Source organism: Mustela putorius, unplaced genomic scaffold (assembly GCF_011764305.1).
Source record: "Mustela putorius furo isolate JIRA1106 unplaced genomic scaffold, ASM1176430v1.1 tig00000680_pilon_pilon_pilon, whole genome shotgun sequence".
In the NCBI taxonomy this organism is placed as follows: domain Eukaryota; kingdom Metazoa; phylum Chordata; class Mammalia; order Carnivora; family Mustelidae; genus Mustela; species Mustela putorius.
Genome location: NW_025421442.1, coordinates 3,022,704 through 3,050,128, shown reverse-complemented (window position 1 = coordinate 3,050,128; position 27,425 = coordinate 3,022,704). Strand labels below are relative to the sequence as shown.

The 27,425-nt window shown below is 42.0% G+C and overlaps 2 long non-coding RNA genes across 7 annotated transcripts in view; one reads left to right on the top strand and one right to left on the bottom strand.

The window, feature by feature from the left end:
• Positions 1 to 27,425, top strand: part of LOC123392885 — an 83,089-nt gene that overhangs the window by 50,863 nt on the left and 4,801 nt on the right. The window contains exon 3 of one of the 6 annotated variants that reach the window (XR_006607577.1): positions 13,490 to 14,582. The exons of the other annotated variants lie outside the window; for them this stretch is intronic. This is a non-coding gene — a long non-coding RNA (uncharacterized LOC123392885). Of the gene's footprint in view, positions 1 to 13,489; positions 14,583 to 27,425 lie in introns of those variants that run through there. 6 annotated transcript variants of the gene reach the window in all.
• On the bottom strand, positions 1,320 to 6,681 carry LOC123392886. Its single transcript, XR_006607582.1, has 3 exons — positions 6,638 to 6,681; positions 3,438 to 3,548; positions 1,320 to 1,480 (listed from the first exon to the last, which is right to left on the bottom strand). It is a non-coding gene; the product is annotated as an uncharacterized LOC123392886 (long non-coding RNA).

Here is a 27,425-nt window from a genome sequence, read left to right as displayed (position 1 = left end):
TGTCTGTTGAAGGACATCTCTGCTGCTGCCCCTCGGAACAATTTGTTACTTAAACTGTAACCCCTGGAGGATTTTACTAGTTACCAAGCACATTTAGATATGGCCTTAAGAAATATATATACTGGCAACAGGTCTTTGGGGAGAAGGGCGATGTACGACCATGAAGCTGGGCAGCCGGGGATGCCCGGCTCGCTCAGGGCGGAATGCCGCCCCTCACAGAAGCCGGGCAGCCGGGAACGCTCGGCCCACCCAGGACGGAAGGCCGCCTGCTTCAGGGAAGCCGAGCACCCGGGAATGCCCGGTCAGCTCAGGGTGGAACGAAAACCACCTGCTTCCCTTTTTTGTTATAGCTCCTTTCTCTTCCCAGAAGCGCCCGTTGTTAGATGAGTCCTTTGAATGTGCTTGGTTAACTAGAAACTTGATCCTCCTTGCTGGCCTGCAAGACGTGACTAATGTGACTAACGTTTGACCTTCATCGGTCCTTCTGTTGGCCATTGTTTCTATCCAGTAAAAGTGAGATGGTGGAGTTGGTCGGGGCAGCAGTCCTTTTCGACTGTTGTCCCCTGCTCCCAATCTCTTGCAGCTGACTGTTTGTGCCTAATTCTTCTCTTGTCACCGACTGGAAGCGGCACATCTTGGCTCCTTCCACGGTTTGGCTCTTGTGGACATTCCTGATATTAACACTGGGGTGCATGTGGCCCTTCTTTTCTCTACATCTGTATCTTTGGGGTAAATACCCAGTAGTGCAACTGCTGGGTCATAGGGAGCTCTATTTTTAGTTTTTTTGGGGAACTGCCACACTGCTTTCCAAATTGGCTGTACCATCATGCATTTCCACCAACAGGATAGGAGGGTTCCCCTTTTTCCACAGCCTCTCAATATTTGTTGTTTCTTGCCTTGTTAATTTTTGCCATTCTAACTAGTGTAAGGTGGTAACCACTCATTGTGGTTTTGATTTGTATTTCCCTGATGGCTAATGATGATGAACATTTTTTCATGTGTCTGTCAGCCATCGGTATGTCTTCATTGGAGAAGTGTCTGCTCATGTCTTTTGCCCGTTTTTTTGGTTTTTTTTTTACTTGATTGTCAGTTTTTTGGGTGTTGAGTTTGAGGAGTTCTTTATAGATCTTGGATATCAGCCCCTTGTCTGTAGTGTCATTTGCAAATATCTTCGCCATTTTGTGGGTTGCCTCTTTTTTTGTGACTATTTCCTTTGCTGTACAGAAGGTTTTTATCTTGGTGAAGTCCCAGAAATTCATTTTGTTTCCCTTGCCTTTGGAGCTGTCTCTTGAAAGAAGCTGCTGTGGCCGATGTGGAAGAGGCTACTGCCTATGTTCTCCTGTAGGATTTTGATGGATTCCTGTCTCATTGAGGTCTTTCATCCATTTAGAGTTAATCTTTGTGAATGGTATAAGAGAATAGTTGAGTTTCATTCTTCCGTATAGTAGTCCAATTCTCTGAACACCATTTATTGAAGAGACTAACATCAAGGAAACAGAAATAATTATTAGAAATAATTATCAATAACTATATGCCAATAAATTAAGCAACCTGTGAGAAATGGATGCCTTCCTGGAAATCTATAAAACCATTTACGAGAAGCCCACAGTGAAAATCATTCTTAATGGGGAAAAGCTGAGAACCTTTCCCTTAAGATCAGGAACATGACAAGGGTGCCCATTCTCACCACTCTTGTTCAACACAGTACTAGAAGTCTTTGCAACAGCAGTCAGACAACAAAAGAAATAAAAGGTATTCAAATTGACAAATAAGTCAAACTCTTTCTTCGCAGATGACACGATACTTTATGCGGAAAACCCAAAAGACTCCACCCCAAAATTACTAGAATTCATACAGCAGTTCACTAATGTGGCAGGATACAAAAATCAATGTAGAGAAATTGCTGCTTTTCTAACAATTAACTATAGAAAGAGAAATTAAGCAATTGATTCCATTTACGATACTACCAAAAACCTTAAGATACCTTGGAATAAACCTAACCAAAGAGGAGAAGGACCTATTATTCCCTAGGAACTACAGACACTTATGAAGGAAAGTGAAGAAGACACAAAAAGATGGAAAAATAAACATTGTGAAAACATCTGAGCAGCCCAGCGCAAGCTATACTTCCAATGCCCTCCTGATCAAAATTCCACCGACATTTTTCAAAGTGCTGGAACAAACTATCCTAAAATTTATATGGAATTAGAAAAGACCCCAAATTGCCAAGAAAATATTGAAAAAGAAAAACAAAGCTGGGGGCATCATGTTGCCTGATTTCAAGTTATATTACAAAGCAGTGATCACCAAGACAGCATGGTATTGGCACAAAAAACAGACACATAGATCCAAAGGAACAGAATCGAGAGCCCAGATATAGATCCTCAACTCTGGTCAAATAATCTTTGACAAAGCAGGAGAACGATCCAATGATTACAGTTTTGTAATACAGCTTGAAGTCTGGAATTGTGATGCCATCAGCTTTGGTTTTCTTTTTCAATATTTCTTTGAACATTCTTCCATTTCTTTGTGTATTCCAGTTACTTTCAAGAGGGTTCTATAGTTTTCTGAGTACAAACCCTTTGCCTCTTTGGTTAGGTTTAGTCCTAGATAACTCACGATTTTGGCACAGCTGTAAATAGGATCCACTCCATAAGTTTTCTCTCTTCAGTCCCATTGCTAGTGTATAGAAATGCAACTGATTTCTGTGCATTGATTTGATATCCTGCCACGTTGCTGAATTGTAGGAGTTCTAGCAACTTGGGAGTGAAGTCTTTTGGATTTTCCACATAGAAAATCATGTCCTCTGCAAAGTAAGTTTGACTTCTTCTTCACCAATTCAGATACCTTTTATTTCTTTTTGTTTGTCTGCTGAAGCTAGGACTTTTATACTATGTAGAACAGTTGTAAGAATGGACATCCCTGTCATGTTCCTGACCTTAGGGGAAAAGCTCTCAGTTCCTTTTTTTTTATTTTTTAAAAGATTTTATTTATTTGACAGAGAAAGAGAGTGCACAAACAGGAGGAACAACACGCAGAGAGAGAAAGAGGAGCAGGGAGCCCAAAGTGGGCTCCATCCCAGGATCCTAGAATCATGACCTGAGCTGAAGGCAGACACTTAACTGACTGAGCCACCCAGGGGCCCCTCTGGAGGATTTTTTTAAATGTGCATATGCTAAAGCTCAATCTTTGGACTGCCAAATTCTATGCATTTGGCAGTTGCTTGGCATTCTGTGTCTACCACTCCAGGATCATGCAGGATAATCCCATCACCTAAAATTCCCCCAGGCTTTCCCTCTGCAATTAACCATTTCCCCTTCCCCCAGACCCTGTCAACAACCCATCCGGTTTTTTTGCCCCTACAGTTTTGCTTTTCCCAGAATGTCATGTGAATACACTCACACAGCATGTAGCTGTTTTGATCTGTGTTCACTCACCCAGCAAAATGTATTTCAGATTTCTTCATGTTGATGCGTGAATCAGTAGCTCAGTCCCTTTATCGTCAAACAGTATCCCACTGGGTATTCCACAGTTTATCCATTCACCTACTGAAAGACAACGCGGTTGCATCCAGTTTTTCATGATGAACAAAGATGTGGTAAACATTGGTTTTCAGCAAATAGGTTTTTGTGTACCCTACGTTTTAATTCACTGAGGTAAATTACCTAGGAGTGTGATTAATTCAAAGTCCTATGGCAAGTCTATGTTTAACTTTAGGTAAAAACCGCCAACCTGATTTCCAAAGTGGTTGCATCACAGCACTGGGGGTTATACACAAACAATGGATCATGGAAGACTACATCAAAAACTAATGATGTACTGTATGAATAAAATAATAGTAATAATCTCTTAATTCTTCCCTATTGAGCATATTTGCTGTGGGCTTTTCATAGATGGCTTTTGATATTGAGGTATATTCCCTCTATCCCTACACTGTGGAAAGTTTTAATCAAGAGAGGATGCTGTACTTTGTCAATGCTTTTTCTGCATCTGTTGAGAGGATCAGATGGTTCTTTATTTATGCAGTGAATCACACGGATTGATCTGCGATTGTTCAACCACTCTCACGGCTCAGGAGTGAATCCCACCTGGTCGTGGTGAAGAATCCTTTTACTGTACTGTTGGATCCTCAGTAGGGCTAATGTCTAGTTGAGAATATTTGCTTCCATGTTCGTCAGAGATACTGATCTACAATTCTCCTTTTTGGTGGGGTCTTTGGTTTTCAGATCAAGGTAATGGATCCTGTGTGCATTTTGGTCCATTTGTTAGAAAACTAGAGCCCAAAATTGTAAAGAAAACAAACTATATATTGTCAAAAATAAATAAAATAAAAGGATAGAATGTAACTGTAAAATGAAAATTAAAAGACAAAAAAAGAAAAAGGAATATAAACAAGTGAGAACAGAGCCCTATCCTGAGTGCATTTTCATCTGTTGGAAGAAGCTGCTCCCAAAATTGTAAAGAAAGAAAAACATATATATACAAAAATAAAATTAAATACAGTGAAAGGATAGAATGTAATTGTGAAGATGAAAACTAAAAAAGATTTTTTTAAAAAGTTGATAAATGCGTTGAAAAAAAAAATTGAATGACTCAAGAATCATAGGGGGAAAACCATAAATTCTATATACTATTTTCTCCTAGTGCTAGAGTTATGCAGTTCTTTGTGATTGGAAAACTTGGTCTTGGCTGGGTGTTTCTCTTGCTCTTCTGCAGAAGAGACCTGTTACGCTGATTCTCAGGTATCTTTGCCTTGGGCTGAACTGCACTGCCCTTGACAGAGGGCCAGGCTACGTAAATTGCTCCAGATTGTTCTCTGTGGCTTTTGTTCCCTGAAGGCTCATGCTGCTTATAGGATGACAATGAAAATGACAACCTCCTGGGTACCTGGGTGGCTCAATCAGTTAAGCATCTACCTTTGGCTCCAGTCATGATCTCGGGGTCCCAAGATGGAGCCCCACATCAGGCTCCATGCTAAGCAGGGAGTCTGCTTTTCCCTCTGCCCCTCACCCTGATTGTGCTCTCTCTCACTCTCTCAAACAGATAAAAATCTTTTTTAAAAAGATTTTTTTCAGCCCCAGAGCTGAAAGCGTGGAACCCCACTCCGCACTGTACCCTCAGAGAAAAGCAGTGAATCCCTCCTGTCTCCCTAGTCTCTGTCTGCACTCCATGTTCTCCCAGCCTGTGACTGTTTCAATGTCATGTGACCCCATTTTAGTCTCCAAACCCTGTGAACTCCTGTAGCATACACCTGCGCTTTTTCTCCCTGGGGGAGTAAAGGTGGCGGGAGGTCTTGCAATGGTTCTTTTGCTTGCTGGGCCCCTGCTCAAAGACCAGTGGCCTAATCATGGTCTGGTTCATGGTTTATGGCAACCCTGAGCTGAAAGCCCACTCTTGGTTAAGCTGATTGCCTCCAGCTTTTGCCGCTGTGATGCCTGGGAGCTCTGCCTCACTCAGGCACCCCTGTTCCTTCTGTGACCCTGAGGATCCTGAGACCACATTGTCCCACCTAGGATTCTACCCCATTTCACCACCTGAGCACCTTTCAGGCAGGGAAATCCCTCAGTGGACAGACTACTGAAAGTTCTGATTTTGTGCGCCACTGCTATAATCTGGTAGTCGGCTGACAGAGGCTCCCTCCCCGCCCCCAGTTTATCTTCTCATATGTCGCCTCAGATTCACTTCCCCATATCGCCTACCTTCCAGAAAGTGGTCACTTTTCTCTTCATAGAGTTTCAGCTGTTCTTTTCTTAGATATCCAGTTGCGTTCACAAGTGTTCAGAATGATCTGATAGCTATCTAGCTATGTTCCTGTTTGCAATTAATGCAAAACTAAGGTCTCCTACTCCTCTGTCATCCTGGACTATGTCCTATGTTTTGACATCTTAACATTAAATCTTCCAGTGCATGAACACAGGATTTCTTTCCATTTATTTGTGTCTTCTTTTTTCCTTTAGCAGCATTTTGTAATTCTCAGCATACAAATCCTAAACAAGATTTAAGTACTACCAAAACCAAAAAAAGAATTCACTAAAAAGAGAACTACAGGCCAATATTCCTGGTGAACACAGATGCAAAAAATCTCAATAAAAAAACTAGGATATAAAATGCAACAATACATTTAAAAAATCATTCACCATGATCAAGTGGGATTTATTTCTGGGTTGCAAGGGTGGTTCAATTTCACAAATCAATCAACATGACCTACCACATTAATAAAAGAAAAGAAACATATGGTCATTTCAATAGATGAAGAAATTTATCTTTAATAGATACAGAAATGTGTTGATAACGCCAACATCCATTTATGATTAAAAACCTTCAACACAATAGGTTTAGAGGGAACATACCTCAATAATAAAGGCCACAATGTAGAACCCCCAGTATCATACTTAATCAGGAAAAACTGAAAGCTTAACCCTATAGTCAGGAACAGGACAAAGATGTCCACTCTTGCCACTTTTATTCAAAGGCAAGGGAAACAAAAGCAAAAATGAACTACTGGGACTTCAACAAGAAAAAAAGCTTTTGCAAGCAAAGGAAATAGTCAACACAACTAAAAGGCAACATACAGAATAGGAGAGGATATTTGTAAATGTCTTCAGATAAAGGGCTAGTATCCATACAAAGAACTTACCAAACTCAACACCTAAACAAAAATCCAGTCAAGAAATGGACAGAAGGCATGAACAGGTACTTCTCCAAGGAAGACCTACAAATGACCAACAAACAAATGAAGAAATGCTCCATATCCCTTTCCATCAGGGAGCTACAAATCAAAACCACAATGAGAAACCACCTCACACCAATCAATATGGCTAAAATCAACAAATCAGGAAATAACAGATGTTGTGGAGAAAGGGGAACCCTCTTAGACTATTGGTGGGAATGCAAACAGGTATACCACATTGGAGAACAATATGGAGGTTCCTCAAAAGTTAAAAATAGAGAAACCCTGTGACCCAGCAATTTCACTACTGGGTATTTAGTCAAAGCACAGAGACATAGTGATTTAAAGGGACACATGCACTCCACTGTTTATAGCAGTGATGTCCACAATAGCCAAACTGTGGAAAAGAGCCCAGATGTACACTGACAGATGAATGGATAAAGATGTGGTTGGTATACATATTCAATGGAATATTATTCAGCTGTAGAAAAGAATGAAATCATGCCATCTGTAACAATGTGGATGGAACTAGAGGTTATTACACTAAGCAAAGTAAGTCAGGAAGACAAATATGATTTGACTCCTATATGGAGCTTAAGAAACAAAACAGATGAATGTAGGGGAAGGAAAGGAAAAAGAAGAAGGAAAGAAAACAGAGGGAGACAAACCATAAGACTCTTAACAACAGGAAATAGAGTTGCTGGAGGAGAGGTGGGTGGGGGATGGAATAACTGGGCGATAAGCATTAAGGAGGGCACTTTATGAGCACTGGGTGTTGTATATAACTGATGAATCACTAAATTCTACCTCTGACACTACTAAGACACTGTATGTTAGTTAAAATGAATTTTAAAAATTTTTAAAGAAAAAAGAAAAGCTAGAAGTATCAATTCCAGGCTTAAAGTGATATTACAAAGCTGTACTGATCAAATAGTATGTACTGATCAAAATAGTAATGGTACTAAAATAGGCACATAGGTAAATAGAACAGAATAGAAAACCCAGATATACACCAATAATTATATGGCAAATTAATCTTCAACCAAGCAAAAAGAATATCCAATGGGAAAAAAGTCTCTTCAATAAATGGTGTTGGGAAAACTAGATAGCTACATGCAAAAAACTGACAGGCCACTTTCTTACACTATATACAAAAGTAAATTTAAAGTGTATCAAAGACCTAAATGTGAAACATGAACCCATAAAAATCCTAGAAGAGAATACAGGCAGTAATTTCCTTGACATCAGCCATAGGAATCTCTTTCTAGATATGTCTCCTGAAGCAGGGGAAATAAAAGCAAAAATAAACTCTGGGATTACACTATTCCTGGGATGCAAGAGTGGTTCAGTATTTGCAAATCAATAAATGTGTTAGATCACATTAATAAAAGACAAAACCATACGATCCTCTCAACTGATGCAGAAAAACCACTTGACAACATACAGTATCTTTCCTTAATTAAGTCTAAAGAGTTTTGGGATACAGGGAACATACCTCAATATCATAAAAGCCACATCGAATATCATTCTCAAGGGGAAAAACTGAGAGCTTTTCTCCTAAGGTCAGGAACATGACAGGGATGCCTACTCTCACCTGCTATTGTTTAACGTAGTACTAAAATTCTAGCCTCAGCAATCAGACAACAGAAAGAAATGAAAGGCATTCAAATCGGCAAAGAAGTCAAACTGTCACTCTTGCAAATGACGTGATAATTTATGGGAAAAACCCATTGCTAGAACCCATACAGGAATTCAGCAATGTGACAGGATACAAAATCAATGCACAGAAATCAGCTGCATTTCTATACACTAACAATGTGACAAAGCTGGGGTATCACACTGATTTAAAGCTATATTACAAAGCTGTGATCACCAAGACAGCATGGCACTGGCACAAAAACAGACACACAGACTAATGGAACAGAAGAGCAAGCCTGGATATGGACCCTCAACTCTATGGTCAACTAACATTCGACAGAGCGGGAAAAATTACCCAATGGAAAAAAGACAGTCTCTTCAATAAATGGTGCTGGGAAAATTGGGCAACTATATACAGAAGAATGAAACTCAACCAGTCTTTTACACCATACACAAAGATAGACTCTAAATGGATGAAAGACCTCAATGAGATGGGAATCCATCAAAATCCTAGAGGAGAATATAGGCAGTAACCTCTTCGACATCGGCCACAGCAACTTCTTTCAAGAGACAGCTCCAAAGGCAAGGGAAACAAAAGTGAAAATGAACTTCTGGGACTTCATCAAGATAGAAGCCTTCTGCACAGCAAAGGAAACAGTCAACAAAAAGTCTCTTCAAGAGGCAAACCACAGAATGGGAGAAGATATTCACAAATGACATTATAGAAAAAGGGCTGACATCCAAGATCTACAAAGAACTTCTCAAACTCAACACCCAAAAAACTGATAATCAAGTCAAAAAATGGGCAGAAGACATGAACAGTCACTTCTCCAAAGAAGACATACAAATGGCTAACAGACAAATTAAAAAATACTCAACATCATTAGCCATCAGGGAAATTCAAATCCAAACTACGCTGAAATACCACCTTACACCAGTTAGAATGGCAAAAATTGACAAGGCAAGAAACAACAGATGTTGCAAAGACTGAAGAAAGGGGAACTCTACTACCCTGTTGGTGGGAATGCAAGGTGGTACAGCCACTTTAGAAAACAGTGTGGAGTTTCCTCAAAAAACTAAAAATAGAGCTACCCTATGACCCAGCAGTTGCACTACTGGATATTTACCCCAAAGATACAGATGTAGTGAAAAGAAGGGCCACATGCACCCCAATGTTCATAGCAGGAATGTCCACAATAGCCAGACAGTGGAAGGAGCTGAGATGTCCTTCAACAGATGAATGGGTAAAGAAGATGTGGTCCATAATATAATGGAATTTTTACTCAGCCATCAGAAAGCATGAATACCCAACATATGCCCAACTTGGATGGAACTGGAGGAGATTATGTTGAGTGAAATAAATCAAGCAGAGAAAGACAATTATCATATGGTTTCACTTATTTGTGGAACATAGGAACTAGCATGAAGGACACTGGGAGAAGGAAGGGAAAAATGAAGGGGGGATCAGAGGGGGAGATGAACCATGAGAGACTATGGATTCTGGGAAACAAACTGAGGGGTTCAGAGGGGAAAGCAGTGAGGCGATGGGTTAGTCCAGTGATAGGTATTAAGGAGGGCACATGTTGCATCGAGCACTGGGTATTATATGCAAACAATGAATCACAGAACACTGCATTAAAAACTAATGATGTACTGTGGCTAACATAATAAAAAAAATTGTAAAACAAAAAAACACAATGCTGTCATCATCATGTCAGTATGGTACTGGCACAAAAACAGAAACCAGATCAATGAGCAGAACAGAGAACCCAGAAATGGACCCTCAACTCTATAGTCCGTTAATCTTTGACAAAGCAGGAAAGAATCTTCAATGGAAAAAAATCTCTTCAACAAATGGTGTTGGGTAAATTGGACAGCCACATGCAGAAGAATGAAACTGAACCATTTCCTTCCACCTTACACAAAAAGACTCAAAATGGATGAAAGACCTAAATTGTGACAGGAATCCATTAAAATCCTACAGGAGGAGATGGGCAGCAACTTCTTTGACCTTGGCTACAGCAATTACTTGTTAGGTCTCCAGAGGCAAGGGAATAAAAGCAAAAATGAACTATTGGGACTTCATCAAGATAAAAGACTTTCCACAGCAAAGGAAACAGCTGACAGAAGCAAAAGAGAATTGACAGAATGAGAGAAGCTATTTGCAAATGTCGTATGACACAGAGCGCTAGTATCCAAAATCTATGAAGAATTTACCAAACCCAATAACGAAAGGATAAATAATCCAATCAAGAAATGGGCAGTACACATGAACAGACATTTCTCAAAGAAGACATACAGATGGCGAACAGACACATGAAAAAATGCTCAGAATCACCTGGCATTAGGGAAATACAAATCAAAAGCACAATGAGATACCACCTCACACCAGTCAGATTAGATAAAATTAACAAGTCAGGAAACAAATGTTGGGAAAGATGTGCAGAAAGGGAAACCTTCCTATACTTTTGGTGAGAATGTAAGCTGGCACAGCCAGTCTATAAAATACTTTGGAGTTCCCTCAAAAAGTTGAAAATAGCTAACCTACAGCCCAGCAATTGCACTACGAGGTATTTACCCCAGAGATATATAGTGATCCAAAGGGGCACCTACATCCCAATGTTCATAGCAGTGATGTCCATAATAGCCAAACAATGGAAAGGGCCCTGATGTCCATCGATGGATGAACTGACAAAGAAGATATGGTATGTATGTATGTGTACATAATGGAATACCACTCAGCCATCAAAAAGTGAAATTCTGGCCGCCTGGGTGGCTTAGTCGGTTAAGCGGCTGCCTTTGGCTCAGGTCATGGTCCCAGGGTCCCAGGATCTAGCCCCGCATCGGACTCCCAGCTTAGTGGAGAGCCTGCTTCTCCCTCTCCCTCTGCTTGCTGCTCTACTTGTGCTTTCTCTGTCAAATAAATAAATAAAATCTTTTTTTAAAAAAATGAAATCTTGACATCTTGAACGATGTGGTTGGAACTAGAGGGTATTATGCCAAGCGAAATAAGTCAGAAAGACAATTACATGATCTCATATGTGCAATTTAAGAAAACATAACCGTAGGGGAAGAGAGGGAAAAAGAAAAGACAAAATTAGGGAGACAAACCATAAGAGACTTTTTCTTTTTAAGACTTTATTTATTTGACAGAGATCACAAGTAGGCAGAGAGACAGGCAGAGAGAGGGGGGAAAACAGGCTCCCTGCTGAGCAGAGAGCCTGATGTGGGGCTCGATGCCAGGACCCTGAGATCATGACCTGAGCTGAAGGCAGAGGCTTAACCCTCAGGCTTAACTGAGCCACCTGGCACCCCACCATAAGAAACTCTTAATCATAGGAAAAAAATGGGTGTTGTTGGAGGGAAGGGATTGGGGTAACTACGTGATGGACATTAAGGAGGGCATGTGATATAAGCAGCACCAGGTATTATATAGAACGAATCACTGACCTCTACCTCTGAGACTAATAATATATTGTTAATTTAAATTTTTAAAAATTCCATTATGTATGTATTATATACAGTAACAAATTATGTAGTATGTACAATTAAAAAGTATGTATTATGTACATTTAAAAAATTACATTATATATGTATTTTGTACAATGAAGAAAAGTTCCTATAAAGAAAAGCCAACCAAATGGCTTTGGCTTGTGAGTTCTGCCAGACATCTAAAGAATAGCACCAATTATTCACAAATTCTTAAAGCGGGTAAAACACTTCCCAACTGATTCTAATGAGGCCAGCATTATCTTAATACTAAAACCACACAAAGGAGTTTGGTCCAAGATGACAATAGAGGAAGATCCTGAACTCACCACCTTCACAGAATACACTAAAATACACATGTTCATAGAACGGTTCCTCCTGAAGAATGAAGAACTAAGGGCTCACAGCAGCTTCTACACAACTGAAGACAAAGCAGCCAAAGAGAACTCTAAGAGCTGGAGATCTAGGAGTGAAGGGAGCACCTACCCTGATGCTGAGGACTGCGGGGGGAGAAACAGTACTGAAAGACTGGAGACAAATCCGTCTGTCCTCGGACACAAAAAGAGAAAGCTGCGGTTTAAAAGAGCAACTGGCATAGAAAAGGGACGGCACTTGAACTTTGCCAAACGGCAGAGGGGCTGCAGAAGTTCTCTCTGGGCTGCTGGAGGTATGGGAGAGAGACGTGGTTTACACGCCGCCCTCAACCTTAAAAGCCAACCCACAGCAGGTCTGGATGCCACAGCCGGCTTGCCACCTCCGTGAGCCCCACGTCCACAAGTCCAGACCAGACCGAGCTATGCTGTGGCACAAGGGAGAAAGAGCAGCGAGCATAGACGGCAGCCGCAGCGCTCCGGAGCCGCTGCAACACTCCCCAGGGCGGGGGGGCCGAGAGGCATGGTCAGCACTCCCTTCCACCCTAGAACAACAGACCAGAGCACAGTATGGGTGCCCTCAGCAGCCTGCTGCCTCCAGCAGTACAACACTCCAGGCCCACACCAACCACAACTGCCTCACCAGTGGCCACAAAATGGTGCCCACTAGGAAGCCTCGGGCTTGCACCCAGTTGGGCTTCAGCTGTCTTACCAGGTCACCCTCATGGTGAGAGCGCCAAGATAATCTGGCTTGCAAGCATTTCAGCATTTCAGGCAGGCTGTCCTGCCTGCCAGGGGTATTTCGTACAGAAAGCCCACACCCACTTCAGCTGTCCTGCTACAGTACCCCCCCGTGCAGCGCACCCCCAGACCTCCTGGCCTCTGTCCCCTTCCCCCCCCGCTCCAGCTGGCCCTCTCGCACGCTCTGTGCAGACAGTCCTGAAACATCCATTCAGCCACTTCAGCTTTATCCTGCCAAAGTGTCCTCTGTGCATGAGCCCCAGGTCTCCCCTGTTTGGATCCACTTCCATTGCAGCGACCCTACAAGTGTAGCCTCTGCAGAGAGAGCTCAAAGACCTCCTGGCCTTCACCCTATCTCAGCTCTGGCCACCGCACCAGGGCACCCCATGCATAGTGCCTTGGGACACCCAAGTGTGCACCCTTTTCAGCTCCAGCTATCCTGCTTGGGTGCCCTGAGAGCATAGCCTGCTGGGACGCCCTGCATTCGCTTCAGCTTTTGCTGCCTGTCAGAGTGCCTGCCGCACAGACAGAGCCACAGGATCCCCCAGCTTACACTAATTCAGCTTTACCTATCTTACAGGGTACCCTCTGCGTGGACCTCCTGCCTTGCACACCACCTCAGCTCCAGCTCTACCAGGGCACCCACAGCATGGAGAACCCTAAGACTGTCTGATGTGCACTTGCTTCCATTTCACTGGTCTTTCCAGGGTGCCCTCACTGCTTAGAACCTTCGGACCCCTCCGTCTCCACCCACTTAAGCTTTAGCTCATTTGCCAGGGCACCTGCTGCATGGAACTCTAAAGCCCTGAGATCTGACCGATACTATTTTTTACCCTACCAGGCCTTGGTAGGGTGAAGAGCCCTGGGACACCTCACCTAACACCCATTTCAGCTTCAGCTATCCTGCCAAAGTGCCCTCTGTGTGCAGAGCTTCAAGACCCCTGAGCAGGCAGCCCCTCTGGACCTAGCTATCTCACGAGGGCACCTGCTGCATGGAGGGCCCAGGGACCTCACTGAATGGCATCCGTTTCAGCTAAAGCTGATAGCAGACCAGGGTTTCAACTATGGAGGCCCCCAGCCAATGCCAGCCACAGCTTCAGCTAGCAGAAGTCACACACCTTCTACCTAGGGGACAACCAGACACTGGATTACCATTCAGATTTGCAGGGGAGATAAACAGGTTCCCAAACAAAACATAATGGAGTTTATCACCACTGAACCAGCCTTGTAAGAAATGCTACTGGAGTCCTGAGATGGCAGCAGATTAGGGGGACCTTAGTCGCTCCTAGCCCACAAACCCCGCTAGATAACCAGCCTATCAGACTAAATACCCCAGAAAATGACTGGAAGACTGAAAGAACAAAATGCCAACTAAAGTTAGAGAAAAGTCCACATCAACGAAGGTGGGAAGTTTGGAAACACTGTTCAGGGGAGAAAGGGTTCACAGGCAGGGTGGGAGGGAGGCAGCTGTGACTGGGAGGAGGAGCACGTGGTAGAATGAATAAGAACATCCCCAAAACCAGTGGCTTGGAATATGAGAAGGCTGAGCTTTGTCTGTTCTTGCAACCAGTGGGACCCAGAGCCTGGAGTTTTAAAGGTCAGCAGGTTTGGCTGGGGTAGAGCCCAGGATGGGGGGCGGGGGAGCACTGCACTGCTCCTGGAGAGAAGGCAGGCAAACAGCCTGGAGAGAGACAGCATGGACACAGAGATCTGAAAAACACTGTGGGCACACGAGGGACAGATTATTTGCTTTTCCTGGGAGTGCCTTCCTGAGAGGCAGCACTCACGGAGTCACCTCTGTGACAACAACAGAGTTGGCTAACACCATTTCCCTCTGCCACACCTTAGCATAAACACGGAGCCACCTGCAGAAAGCGGCACAGCACCAACAGCAGCTGCCTACCTTGATTACACCAGGTTTCATCCCTTGTGCCCTGGTGTGACTGCCCTTCTAAGTCAAGTTTGCCTCCGTCCCAGCACAGCAGGCAACCCTACCCAGGAGACTGGTGCAGGCCTCTGCCAACACCATGTCTCTAAAACCTAGTGTTTTTTGTTTTTTAGGTTTTTTTAAGATATTATTTATTTGACAGATCACAGAGAGGCAGAGAGAGAGGGGGAAGCAGGCTCCCCGCCGAGCAGAGAGCCTGATGGGGGCTCGATCCCAGGACCCTGAGAACATGACCTGAGCCAAAGGCAGAGGCCCCAACCCACTGAGCCACCCAGGCGGCCCCACTAAAGCCTAGTGTTTTAAAGGTCAGCAGGTGGCTAGGATAGAGCCCAGAGGGCACTGCACTGCTCTAGGAGAGAACATGGGCAAACATTCTGGGGGAAGACAGCACAGAAACAGCTATTTGAAGAACACTTGGGGCACATAGGGATGAGACTATTTGCTCTTTTTAGAGGTGTCTTCTGAGAAGGAGCATTCATGGAGCTACCGCTTTGGGAACAAAGGAGCTGGCTAGCACCATTTCTCTCTCTCTCTCTCTCTCTCTCTCTCACACACACACACACACACACACACACACACGCCCCTCGGCATAAACACAGAGCCGCCCTTGGAAGCAGTGCAGCACTTAAAGTGGCTGCCCAACTTGCTTACACCAAGCCCCACCCGCCCTGTTCTCCAGGGGGACTGCCCTTTTCAGTCACGCTTACCTCTGTCCCGGTGTGGTAGGCCCTTCCCACAAACACCAGCACAAACCCCTGCCCACACATTTTCCAACCAAAGAGTTCTGCAGGGGTCAGTTCTGATGGAGGTGGTGTCAGGTCTCATTTCCACAAGCACACCAGAGCACACCTAGTTAAAACTTGACACATTCAGGCATGGGAACAAACACTGCCCACAGCAGGCAAAGACAGCCTCTGCCCGAAGGATAAAGCAGCAAAATCACAACAGCAGAGTGAGCATTCAGCACATAAATTCCTAGAAAGAGGAAGAAATAGAAAACTTGAACACACTGATAACCAGCAAAGAAATGGAATCACTAATCAAAAAACTCCCCAAATACAAAAGTCAAGGGCCACATGGCTTCATATGTGAATTCTACCAGACCTAAAGATCAGTTAATACCTATTCTTCTCAAACTCAAAAAAAAAAAAAAAAAAAAAGGAAAGGAAGGAAGACTTCCAAATTCATTCCATGGAGCCAGCTTTACCCTGATACCAAAACCAGATAAAGACTCCACTAAAAAAGAAATCTACAGGCCAATATCCCTCTTGAACATGGATGCAAAAATTCTCAATAAAATACTAAGAAAGCGAATCCATCAATACACTTTAAAAAATCATTCATCATTATCAAACAGGATTTATTCCTGGATTGTAAGGGAAGTTTAATATTTGCAAATCAATCAGTGTGATACACAATAAAAGAACGGATCAAGAACCACATGAGCCTCTCAATAGATACAGAAAAAGCATCTGACAAAGTACATCCACTCCTGATTAAAAAAAAACAAAAAACACTCAACAAAGCAGGTTTAGAGGGAACATACCTCAACATAATGAAGGCCACCTATGAAGAAGCCACAGTTACTATCATCCTCAATGGGGAACAACTGAGAGCCTTTCCTCTATGGCCAAAAACAAGAAAAGGATGAACACTCTCAGCACTGTTGTTTAATACAGCACCGGAAGGAGCGCCTGGTGGCTCAGTGGGTGAAGCCTCTGCCTTCGGCTCAGGTCATGGTCTCAGGGTCCTGGGATCGAGACCTGCATCGGGCTCTCTGCTCAGCGGGGAGCCTGCTTCCCCCCTTTCTCTGCCTGCCTCTTTGCCTACTTGTGATCTCGCTCTGTCAAATAAATCTTTAAAAAAAAAAAGAAAAAATAAGTACTGGAAGTCCAAACTGCATCCATCAGACAACAACAAGAATAAAAGGCATCTAAATGGAAAAGAAGTAAAACTTAACTATTTGTAGACGAAATGATACTCTATATAGAAATTTGAATGACTCCACTAAAAAACTGTTAGAACAGATAATAAATTCAGTAAGGTCACAGGATACAAAATCAACGCACAGAAATCTGTTGCATCTCTGTACACCAATAATGAAACAGCATAAAAAATTAAGGAATCAGTCCCATTTACCACCTCACCAAAAAATCATAAGATACCTATGAATAAAACCGAACTAAAGAGGTTAAAGTCCAATACTCTGAAAACTATAAAACACTGATGAAAGGAATTGAAGATGACACAAAGAAATGCAAAGGCATTCAATACTCATGGAATGGGAGAACAAATATTCTTAAAATGTCTATACTACCCAAAGCAATCTAAATATTTAAGGCAATCACTATCAAAATACCACCAGGATTTTTCAGAGCTAGAACAACTATAAAATTGTATGGAACCACAAAAGACCCCAAATGGCCAAACCAACCTTGAAAAAGAAAAGCAAAGCTGGATGTGTCACAAGTTATATTACAAAGCTGTAGTAAAACAGTATGGCAATGGCACAAAAACAGACACATAGATCAGTGGAACAGAACAGAAAACCCAGAAATGAACCCACAAGTATATCGTCAATTAACCTTGAACAAAGCAGGAAAGAATATCCAATGGAAAAAAAGACAGTCTCTTCCACAAATGATATTGGGAAAACTGGACAGCAACATGCAAAAGAATGAAAACTGGGCCACTTTCTCACATTACACACACAAATAAATTCAAAATGGATGAAAAACTTAAATGTAAGTCCTGAAGCCATAAAAATCCCAGAAGGGAGCACAGCCAATAATGTCTCTGACATTGATGGTAGCAACATTTTTCTAGAAATGTCTCCTGAAGCAAGGGAGACAAAAGCTTCTACTCAGGGGAACAACAGAACTAAAAGGCAACCTACGAAAATGGGAGAAGCTATTTGCCAGTGATATATTTGATAACAGTAGTATCCAAAATATATAAAGAACTCAATACCCAAAGAACAAATAATTCAGCCAAGGAATGAGCAGAAGATACAAATAGGCATTTTTCCATAGAAGACCTACGGATGACCAACAAATCCATGAAAAGGTGTTCAGCATCACTCATCATCCCATAAATATAGATCAAAACTACAATGATGCAATTTTAAATGGCATCAATTCCTTGATTTCCCTTTGTTCTGCCTCATTATTAGTCTACAGAAATGCAACTGATTTCTGTCCATCGACTTTGTATCCTGAAACTTTGCTTAATTTCTGTATCAGTTCTACCAACTTCGGAGTGGAGTCCTTTGGGTTTTCCATATAAAGTATCATGTCATCTGCAAAGAGTGAAAGTTTGACTTCCTGTTTGCAGATGTTTGTCTTTTTTTGTTGTTTGTTTGTTTGATTGCTGAGGCTAGGACTTCTAGTACTATGTTGAACGACAGTTGTGAGAGTGGACATACCTGCCATATTCCTAACCTTAGGGGAAGAGCTCTCAGTTTTTTCCTGTTGAGGATGATATTCACTGTGGGATTTTTGTATATGGCTTTTATGATATTGAGGTATATTCCTTCTATCCCTACAGGTAGAGAGTTTTTAATCAAGAAAGGATGTTGTATTTTGTCAAGTGCTTTTTCTCCATTAGTTGAGAGGATCATTTGGTTCTTGTCTTTTATTAATGTGAGAGATCACGTCACACCAGTTAGAATGAGTAAAATCGACAACACAAGAAACAGCAGGTGTTGGCGAGGATGCCGTGAAAGGGGAGCACTCTTGCACTATTGGTGGGAATGTATGCTGGTGTAGCCACACTGGAATACAGTATGGAGCAAAAAGTTAAAAACAGAACTACCCTATGATCCAGCAATCACACTACTAGGTATTTACCCAAAGAATGCAAAAATACTAATTCAAAGAGATACATGCACCCCAGTGTTTACAGAAGCATTATTAACAATAGCCAAATTCTGGAAAGAGTCCAAATGTCCATCAACTGATGAATGGATAAAGATGTGTTGTGTATGTATAGACACACACACACACAAATTATGAAAACAGCCTGTGTTCACCGATAAGTGGATAAAGAATGTGTGTGTTGTGTACACATACACACACTGGAATATTAGTCGTAAAAAAGAAGGATATCTTGCCAGTTGCAGTGACATGATAGGAACTAGAGAGTATTATGCGGAGTGAAATAAAATCAGAGAAAGGCAAATACCATATGATTTCATCTATATGTGGAATTTAATACAGAAAAAATATGGACAAAGAGGGGAACAAGACAAAAGGGAAAGCAAACCAAGAAACAGACTTTTAACTATAGAGATCAAATTGAGGATTACTGTAGGGGAGGTTGGTGTGGGGATGGGTTAAATAAATGATGGGAGCTAAGAAGTGTGCTTATTCTATATGTTGGCTAACTGAACATAATTTTAAAAATATAGGGAAAAAACTGTACTTATTGTGATGAGCACTGGGTGTTGTATAGAAGTGCTGAATCAATATAGTGCACACCTGAAACTACATCACACTGTATATTAACTATAACTTAAATAAAACTTTAAAAAATAAAATATGTAAACAGTTGTTATATTCAACTAATGAACTGCTGAACACTACACCAAAAACTAATGATGTGATATATGCTGGCTAACTGACCATAATAAAAATAAAAGTAAATGCCTGAGTCCTCCAATCAAAGCACATATGGTGGTTTAATGGATTAAAAAAAAAAAAAAAAAAAAAGAACCCATCTACATGCACCCCAAAAGCAACTCACCTCAGACCTAAAGAAGCATAGAGACTGAAAGTGAAGGGATGGAATTTACCATGCAAATGGAAGTGGGAAAAAAGCTGGGTTAGCAGTGCTTACATCAGATAAAACAGACTTTAAAAGGAAAACTTACCAAGAGACAAAGAACAGCATCACATAACAATAAAGAGGTCCATGCAACAAGAGAATATAATAAGTATCTACACACCCAACACAGGAACATCTGAATATATAAAGCAGATATTAATGGACATAAAGAGAGAAACTGATGGTAATACAATAATGATAAGGGATAGATCATCCAGACAGAAAATTAATAAGGAAACATCTTTCAATGACACACTAGACCAGATAGATATTACAGATATATACAGATCATTCCATCCCAAAACAGTAGAATACACATTTATTTCAAGTGCACATGGAACATTCTCCAGAACAGATCACATTTTAGGCCACAAAACAAGCCTCAATAAATTTAAGAAGAGTGAAATCATACCATGCACCTTTTCTGACCACCATGTATGAAACAAAAAAATCAATCACACGAGAAAAAAAAAAAAAAAAAAACGGAAAAAAGGCAAAAACACGTGGAGGCTAAACAATATGACACTAAACAACATGGTTCAATGAAGCAATCAAAGAATAAATTTTAAAATATATGAAGACAAATGAAAATGAAAGCACAATGGGCCAAAAGCTTTGGGATGCAGTGAAAGCCATTCTAAAGAAAAATAGTGATACAGGCTCCTCCCAAAATAAAAAAAAAGCTCAGAAAATCTAATCTTAAAGGAAGTAGAAAAAGAAAAATAAATCCCAAGGTGAGTAGAAGGAAGGAAATAATAAAGACCAGAGGAGAAATAAATGACATAGAGACTTAAGGAAAAAAAAAAATCAATGTAACCAAGAGCTGGCGCTTTGAGAACGTAAACAAAACTGGTAAACCATTAGCCAGATTCATCAAGAAAAAAAGAGAAATGACCCCAATAAATAAAATCTAAAACAAGAGAGAAGTAACAACTGATGCCACAGAAACATATAGAAGTATAACAGAATAATACAAAAAACTATATGTGAGAATAATACAAAAAACTATATGCCAACAAATTAGAATACCTAAAAGAAATGAATAAATTCTAGGAATATATAATCTTCCAAAACTGAATTAGGAAGAAATAGAAAATTTTTACAGACTGACTACTACTAATGAAATTGAATCAATAATCATACGATCTCTAAAACATGAAAGTATAGGGCCAAATGAATTCACAGGTGAATTCTACCAAACATTTATGTCAGAGTGAATACTTATCCTCAAACTTTTCCAAAATATAGAAGAGGAAGAAAATCTTCCAAATACATTCTAGGAGGCTAGCATTACCCTGATACCAAAACCATAAATACCACACACACACACAAAAACCACATCCTTTATCCAAGACAACATCCTTTATGAACATACATGTAAACATCCTCAATGAAATAGTACCAAGCCACATTCAAGAATACCTAAAAGGATATTTCATCATGATCAATTGGGATGCATTCCAGGGATGCAAGGATGGTTCAATATTTGCAAATCAATCAATGTGAAACACCACATCAACAAAACAAAGGAGAAAAATATAATCATCTCAATAAATGCAGAAAAACATTTCACAAAATTCAACATCCATTCATGATAAAAACTTCAACAAAGTGGGCTTACAGGGAACATGACTCAACATAGTAAAGCCTTATATGAAAAACCCACTGCTAACACCATACCCAGTGGTCAAAAACAGAGGTTTTCCTCTAAAATCAGGAACAAGATAAGAATATTCACTCTTGCCACTTGAAAAAAACAACACAAAAAACTTTTTTTTTTTTTAAGATTTTATTTATTTGACAGAGACAGTGAGAGAGGGAACACAAGCAGCGGGAGAGGGAGAAGCAGGCTTCCCACTGAGCAGGGAGACTGATGCAGGGCTTGAACCCAGGACCCTGGGATCATGACCTGAGCTGAAGGCAGCTGCTTAATGACTGAGCCACCCAGGCGCCCCTACTCTTGCCACTTTTATTCAACACAGTGCTGGAAGTCCTTACTCAGCAATCAGATAAAGAAGATGTTAAACTGTCATCATTTGCAGGCGACATGATGTTACACAGAGAAAATCCTAAAGGTTACACTAAAAAAGCTTCTAGAATAAATACAGTAAAGCTATAGGATACAAAGTTAATATCCAGAAATCAGTAGCATTTTTTGTCCACTAATAAAGCAGAAGGAAAAATCAAGAAAATTTCATTTATATTTGCAACAAAAATAATAAAATACTTAGAAATAAATTTAAGCAAAGAATTAAAAGACCTAGACTCTGAACAATACAAAGCATTGATGAAAGAAATTGGTGATGACACAAAGAGATGGAAAGATATTCCATACTCATAGACTGGAAGAATAATATTGTGGGGGTTTTTTTGTTTTTTTTTTTAAAGATTTATTTATTTGACAGAGAGAAATCACAAGTAGACAGAGAGGCAGCCAGAGAGAGAGAGAGGGGGAAGCAAGCTCCCTGCTGAGCAGAGAGCCCGTTGTGGGACTCGATCCCAGGACCCTGAGATCATGACCTGAGCCGAAGGCAGCGGCTTAATCCACTGAGCCACCCAGGCGCCCTGGAAGAATAATATTGTTAAATGTCCATACTACCCAAAGCAATCTGCAAATTCAGTGCAATCCCTATCAAACTACCAATAGTATATTTCTTCAGAACTAGAAGAGAATCCTAAAATTTGTATGGAAGCACAAAAGACCCAGAATAGCCAAAACAATCTTGATTAAGAAGAACAAAGCTAGAGATATCACAAACCCAAGTTTCAAGATATACTACAAAACTGTTGTAATCAAAACTGTATGGTACTGGCACAAAAACAGACACATAGATCAATGGAACAGAGCAGAGAGCCCAGATGTGGACCCTCAACTCTATGGTCAAATAATCTTTGACAAAGCAGGAAAAATGTCTCTTCAAATGTCTATATATAGACAACTATATATAGAAGAATGAAACTCAACCAGTCTCTTACACCATACGCAAAGATAAACTCTAAATGGATGAAAGACCTCAATGAGACAGGAATCCATCAAAATCCTATAGGAGAATATAGGCAGTAACCCTTCGATACTGGCCACAGCAACTTTTTTCAAGACACTTCTCCAAAAACTAGGGAAACAACAAAAGCTGAAACGAACCTTTGGGACTTCGTCAAGATAAAAAGCTTCTGGACAGCAAAGGAAACCATCAACAGAACAAAGAGGCAACCCACGGAATGGGAGAAGGTATCTGCAAATGACACTACGGACAAAGGGCTGGTATCCAAATCTATAAAGAACTTCTCAAATTCAACAGCCATAGAACAAGTCAAAAAATGGGCAGAAGACATGAACAGACACTTCTCCAAAGAAGACATACAAATGGCCAACAGACACATGAAAAAATATTGAACATCATTAGCCATCAGGGAAATACAAATCAAAACCACACTGAGATACCACCTTACACTGGTCAGAATGGCAAAAATTAACACGGCAAGAAAAAAACAAATTTTGGAGAGGCTGTAGAGAAAGGGGAACCCTCCTACCCTGTTGGTGGGAATACGAAGTGGTACAGCCATTTTGGAAATTAGTGTAAAGGTGTCTAAAAAAATAGAGCTACCCTACGATGCAGCAATGGCAATACTGGGTATTTACTCCAAAGATACAGACATAGTGAAAAGAAGGAGTACATGCACCCCAATGTTCAAAGTAGCAATGTCCACAATAGCCAGACTGTGGAACGAGCTGAGATGTCCTTCAACTGATGAATGGATAAAGAAGATGTGGTCCATATACACAATGGAATATTACTCAGCCATCAGAAAGGATGAATACCCAACTTTTGCATCAACATGGATGGAACTGGAGGAGAAGATACTAAGTGAAATAAGTCAAGAAGAGAGAGTCAATTATATGGTTTCACTTCTTTGTGGAACATAAGGAACAGCATGGAGGACATTAGGAGAAGGAAGGGGAAAATGAAGGGGGGGAATCACAGGGGAAGAGGAACCGTGAGAGACTATGGACTCTGGAAAACAAACTGAGGGTTGTCATTTATTTCTAAAATAATTTTATGGTGGTCAGAGAACATACTTTGAATATTAATTATTTAACATTCACTGAGACTTGATTTACTTCCCAGTATATTCCTTTTTTCTTTTTAAGCGTTCTCTGTGTTCCTACAAAGGAAGTATCTTCTGTAGTTGTAAATGTGGTGCCCATACGGGGAAGAAACTTGGTGCACCTTCTTAGATTCTCAGGTACTCCTGTTTTATTTCTCTTTGTCAGTGACCCACCTGAATTAATTGCCCTTCTAGCACTTGGACGAAATTCAGTACCATTTCAGCTTACCAAAAAAAAGTAAATGATAGTCATCCTCCAACTTCAGAGAAAGTCTGAAAGTCAAAAAACCTTATCTTCTGTCAGCACAGGATGGAAAGAAAGAAAGTCTGCATGTACAGCCTCAGCAGGTCTTAGTGAAAATCAGGCCCAGTTGCAGGATGAATAACACTCTAATATTTGGGATTGAGATACTTGGCGGACAATCTTAGAATCAGGACATACACACCCATTTCCCTGAACCCTTTCTGATGGCAGAAACATCCCCTTCCATATTGGCCTCACCTGAGGTGGATGCCTTGAACGATGATGTCTGTCCTCCTGAGGACCTCACTTTCATTGCCTCTAGGTTGGTATCGAGAATCAGGTACCAGCAGAGCCTGGAGAGAGAAATACAAACCCTGCTTTGGGCAAAATGTACCTAAAAAACAAAGGAATTACAGGACCTGCCTAATAATAGGGCCTGGGGAGTATGTGTAAAAGTGGATCCTAGTGTTCAAAGAGGGAAGGTAGAATTTAAGACCCGACGAGATTTACCTGGGGCACTCACCTTTGATTCACAAATTTTACTTGAGTAAAAATATCTGAAGCCATCCCAGTGGACTAAGGATGGGCAGAGTCAGAGTGGCAATCAAGATTGTATGACCTGAAGGGATCTGAGGCAGTGACTGTTATACCACAACTCCCTAGGAAACTAACTTATTTATATAAAGAGGAAAAAAAAATGTAGTTGCCTTCCACCTTGGTAGAAAATTGGGACCCCCCCACCCAGTTTGCAGCTCTAAATCTATATACTCCAGCGCACACTCAGTGAAAAGAAGGTCAGTGCCCCTTCAGTGACATTCCTGAAACTCCATCACACATGTATACAGTGAATATTCCTTCAGTTGTTCCTCAAAGGAACCTGTGGCCATCTGCCAGGGTGGGCATGCACTGGGAAGGTAAAAGGTGTGTCGAGATGTTTCTTCTCAGGTGAAGGACAAGCTGCTGTACTTCAAGTATCTCTCCACTTGAACAAAAACAATGAAAATAACACTTTGTGGGTCTCTGGAATTTGAATTAGGATGCAACAAGTACCAAAGCTGGGAATATTCCTCTGACCCATATACTGCGTAACCCCAGAAGCTGACAGATTCTCAGGGGCCCAGAAACAAAGCCAGAGCAGACCCTAGCTGTGGCACAAGATACCCTCCTTCTTGATCCTAGAACTCAGCAGGTCAGAAGGTGCTAGCAAGATCTAGGATTGGTAAGGATGTTGTCTGGAATCTGGAAAGCTCCAACAGGGAAGACAGAACAGAGAGGTAAGATTCTGGAGTTAAATATGTGCCTTCTAGGGATGAGAACGAGTCACCAACAGCAGGGCATAAAGTGAGAATGGATCAGTTTCCCATCCTAAGCTAGATGTGATATGATCCGCCCATCACAGAATTCAGTGTGCACAGAAGCGATCTCTTGTGCAATGGTAATGGCCCTTTTGGGACTGGACCATAGGGCCCAAGTGAATCACAGAACAGGTGACCCAGATTCCTACCTGTGCTGCCTCTCCTGACAGTTCCCATGCTTCTTGGGGGGCTCCTACCAATAACCAGCATGAGGAAAGGACTCAGAGTGAATCACAACTGGGTTGGCTTGTTGTGTGGGTGTTGGCGGAAATGGCCTGTGGGGCCTCTGCTGCCTCATTACAGCGCCACTTGGGATGTCCCTGAAAGACACTGTGAAAGGAAGTCCTTCAAACGAACCATGCTGAGAGTGGCTCAGTCATTCATTCATAAGGAAGAAAATGACTGGAGGTACAGAGACACATGGACTTTTGACAGTGGCAGATGGCTGACCCAGAAGGGTCCAACTGGAGTTCCAAGAAAGGTGGAGGAGGGCAAACAGCATGAGATTTTTGTGTCTTACCTGAAAGCCCACCAGAGACCATGTACTACAGGGAAGGCTCTCAGTGATACAGCAACAGGATGACCATCCTCTGGCTGCCAGGCAGACTCTTCTCACACATCCGGCCCTTGTGCAGAGGCCTGGGAACAGTGTCCGGGATGACAGCTAAGCATAGGCTCAATGGCAAGGACTTCCTGTACCAAGACTCATGTTACCACCATAGCTGAAGGCTTGTCCAGTGGACAGCAGACTGATGCTATCAACTCGGCACCATTAATCACGGGGCAGTATTTTGTCCTTATGGCCCCTGCCTATGGTTCTGCCAGCACCATCCCCAAAGACTCACAGAATGCCTTACCTGTGATATCCCACAGCACTGCCTCTGAACGAAGGACTCCTTTTCCACCAGAGGAGGTGTGACCATGAGCTCATAACTATGGAATGCACTGGTCTTGTCCCATTCCATCATCCAGGATTAACTGGCCTGACATGATGGTGACATGGCTTACCAACGGTTACTAAGGTGCTGGCCAGGGGGTCAACACTTAATGTGGCCTGGATACCATCATCCAATCCAGGATGTGGCACACATTCTGAACCGATTACCAGTGATGAACAGTGCCCCTACTGCTACAGTATAGGAGTCTGAGGACCAACAGGTGTCGGAGTGGCCCCAATTACGACAGCCAGCAACCCTGCATATTTTGTTGTTCCTCATTCATGCAACCTGGCACTCTCAGGGATTGTGGGTAAGTCCCAGCTCCGGGAGACGGGAGTGGAGACAGTTCTTTCAGGGTCACAGCAAGAATACCTTTAAGGGGAATCTGTGATTACCACCTGACTCTCTAATGTTCTTGGCCCAACAGGCAAAGAAAGGATTGGTTCTGATGATTGGGATAGTAACTGACAAACACCAGGGACAAAGGCTGCTAGTAGATGATCGAGTACGGTAGGGTGTGTCTACAACCTACATGAAGGAACTGGGTATCTCTTAGCAGTGATTTAGTGGCAATGGCTTTCAATGAGCAAGGGAAACCACCACGACCATCGCCTTGGGGATGAAGGTCTGGGTCATCCCACTAAACAACCCAGATAGCCCAAAGTGCTACTTGAAGGGAATCCAACAGAGGGGCTCTTGCCACAGGCATCCAGAATAGGTCGTCAGCTTTGGGACTCTGGTCACACCTGCAGAGTAAGGATGCCTTTGTTCTCAGCAGGAGGGGGCTCAGTAGGTCCCACCATGTAGTCTGAGGGCTGGACACGACAGGAGGGGGTGATGCAAAGGGTGGACTGAGCTGGGACACAAAACTTACCTCCAGTTCCCTCAACCGGCCCCTCTCCTGCAGCTGGCACCCCATCTACACCAGGCTGCCCCGCCCCTGGAGCTGAGGCACCCGATGCAGGGCATTTGAGCTCTCTGCCAGCCACCTGGGTGCTGGATGGTGCATACTGCAGGCGCACGGGAGTGAGCCCACAGCGAGCAAGGGCCTCAAAGAGCTACACCCTCAGAGCAAAGGGTGCAGGAAGTAAGAGAAGGCA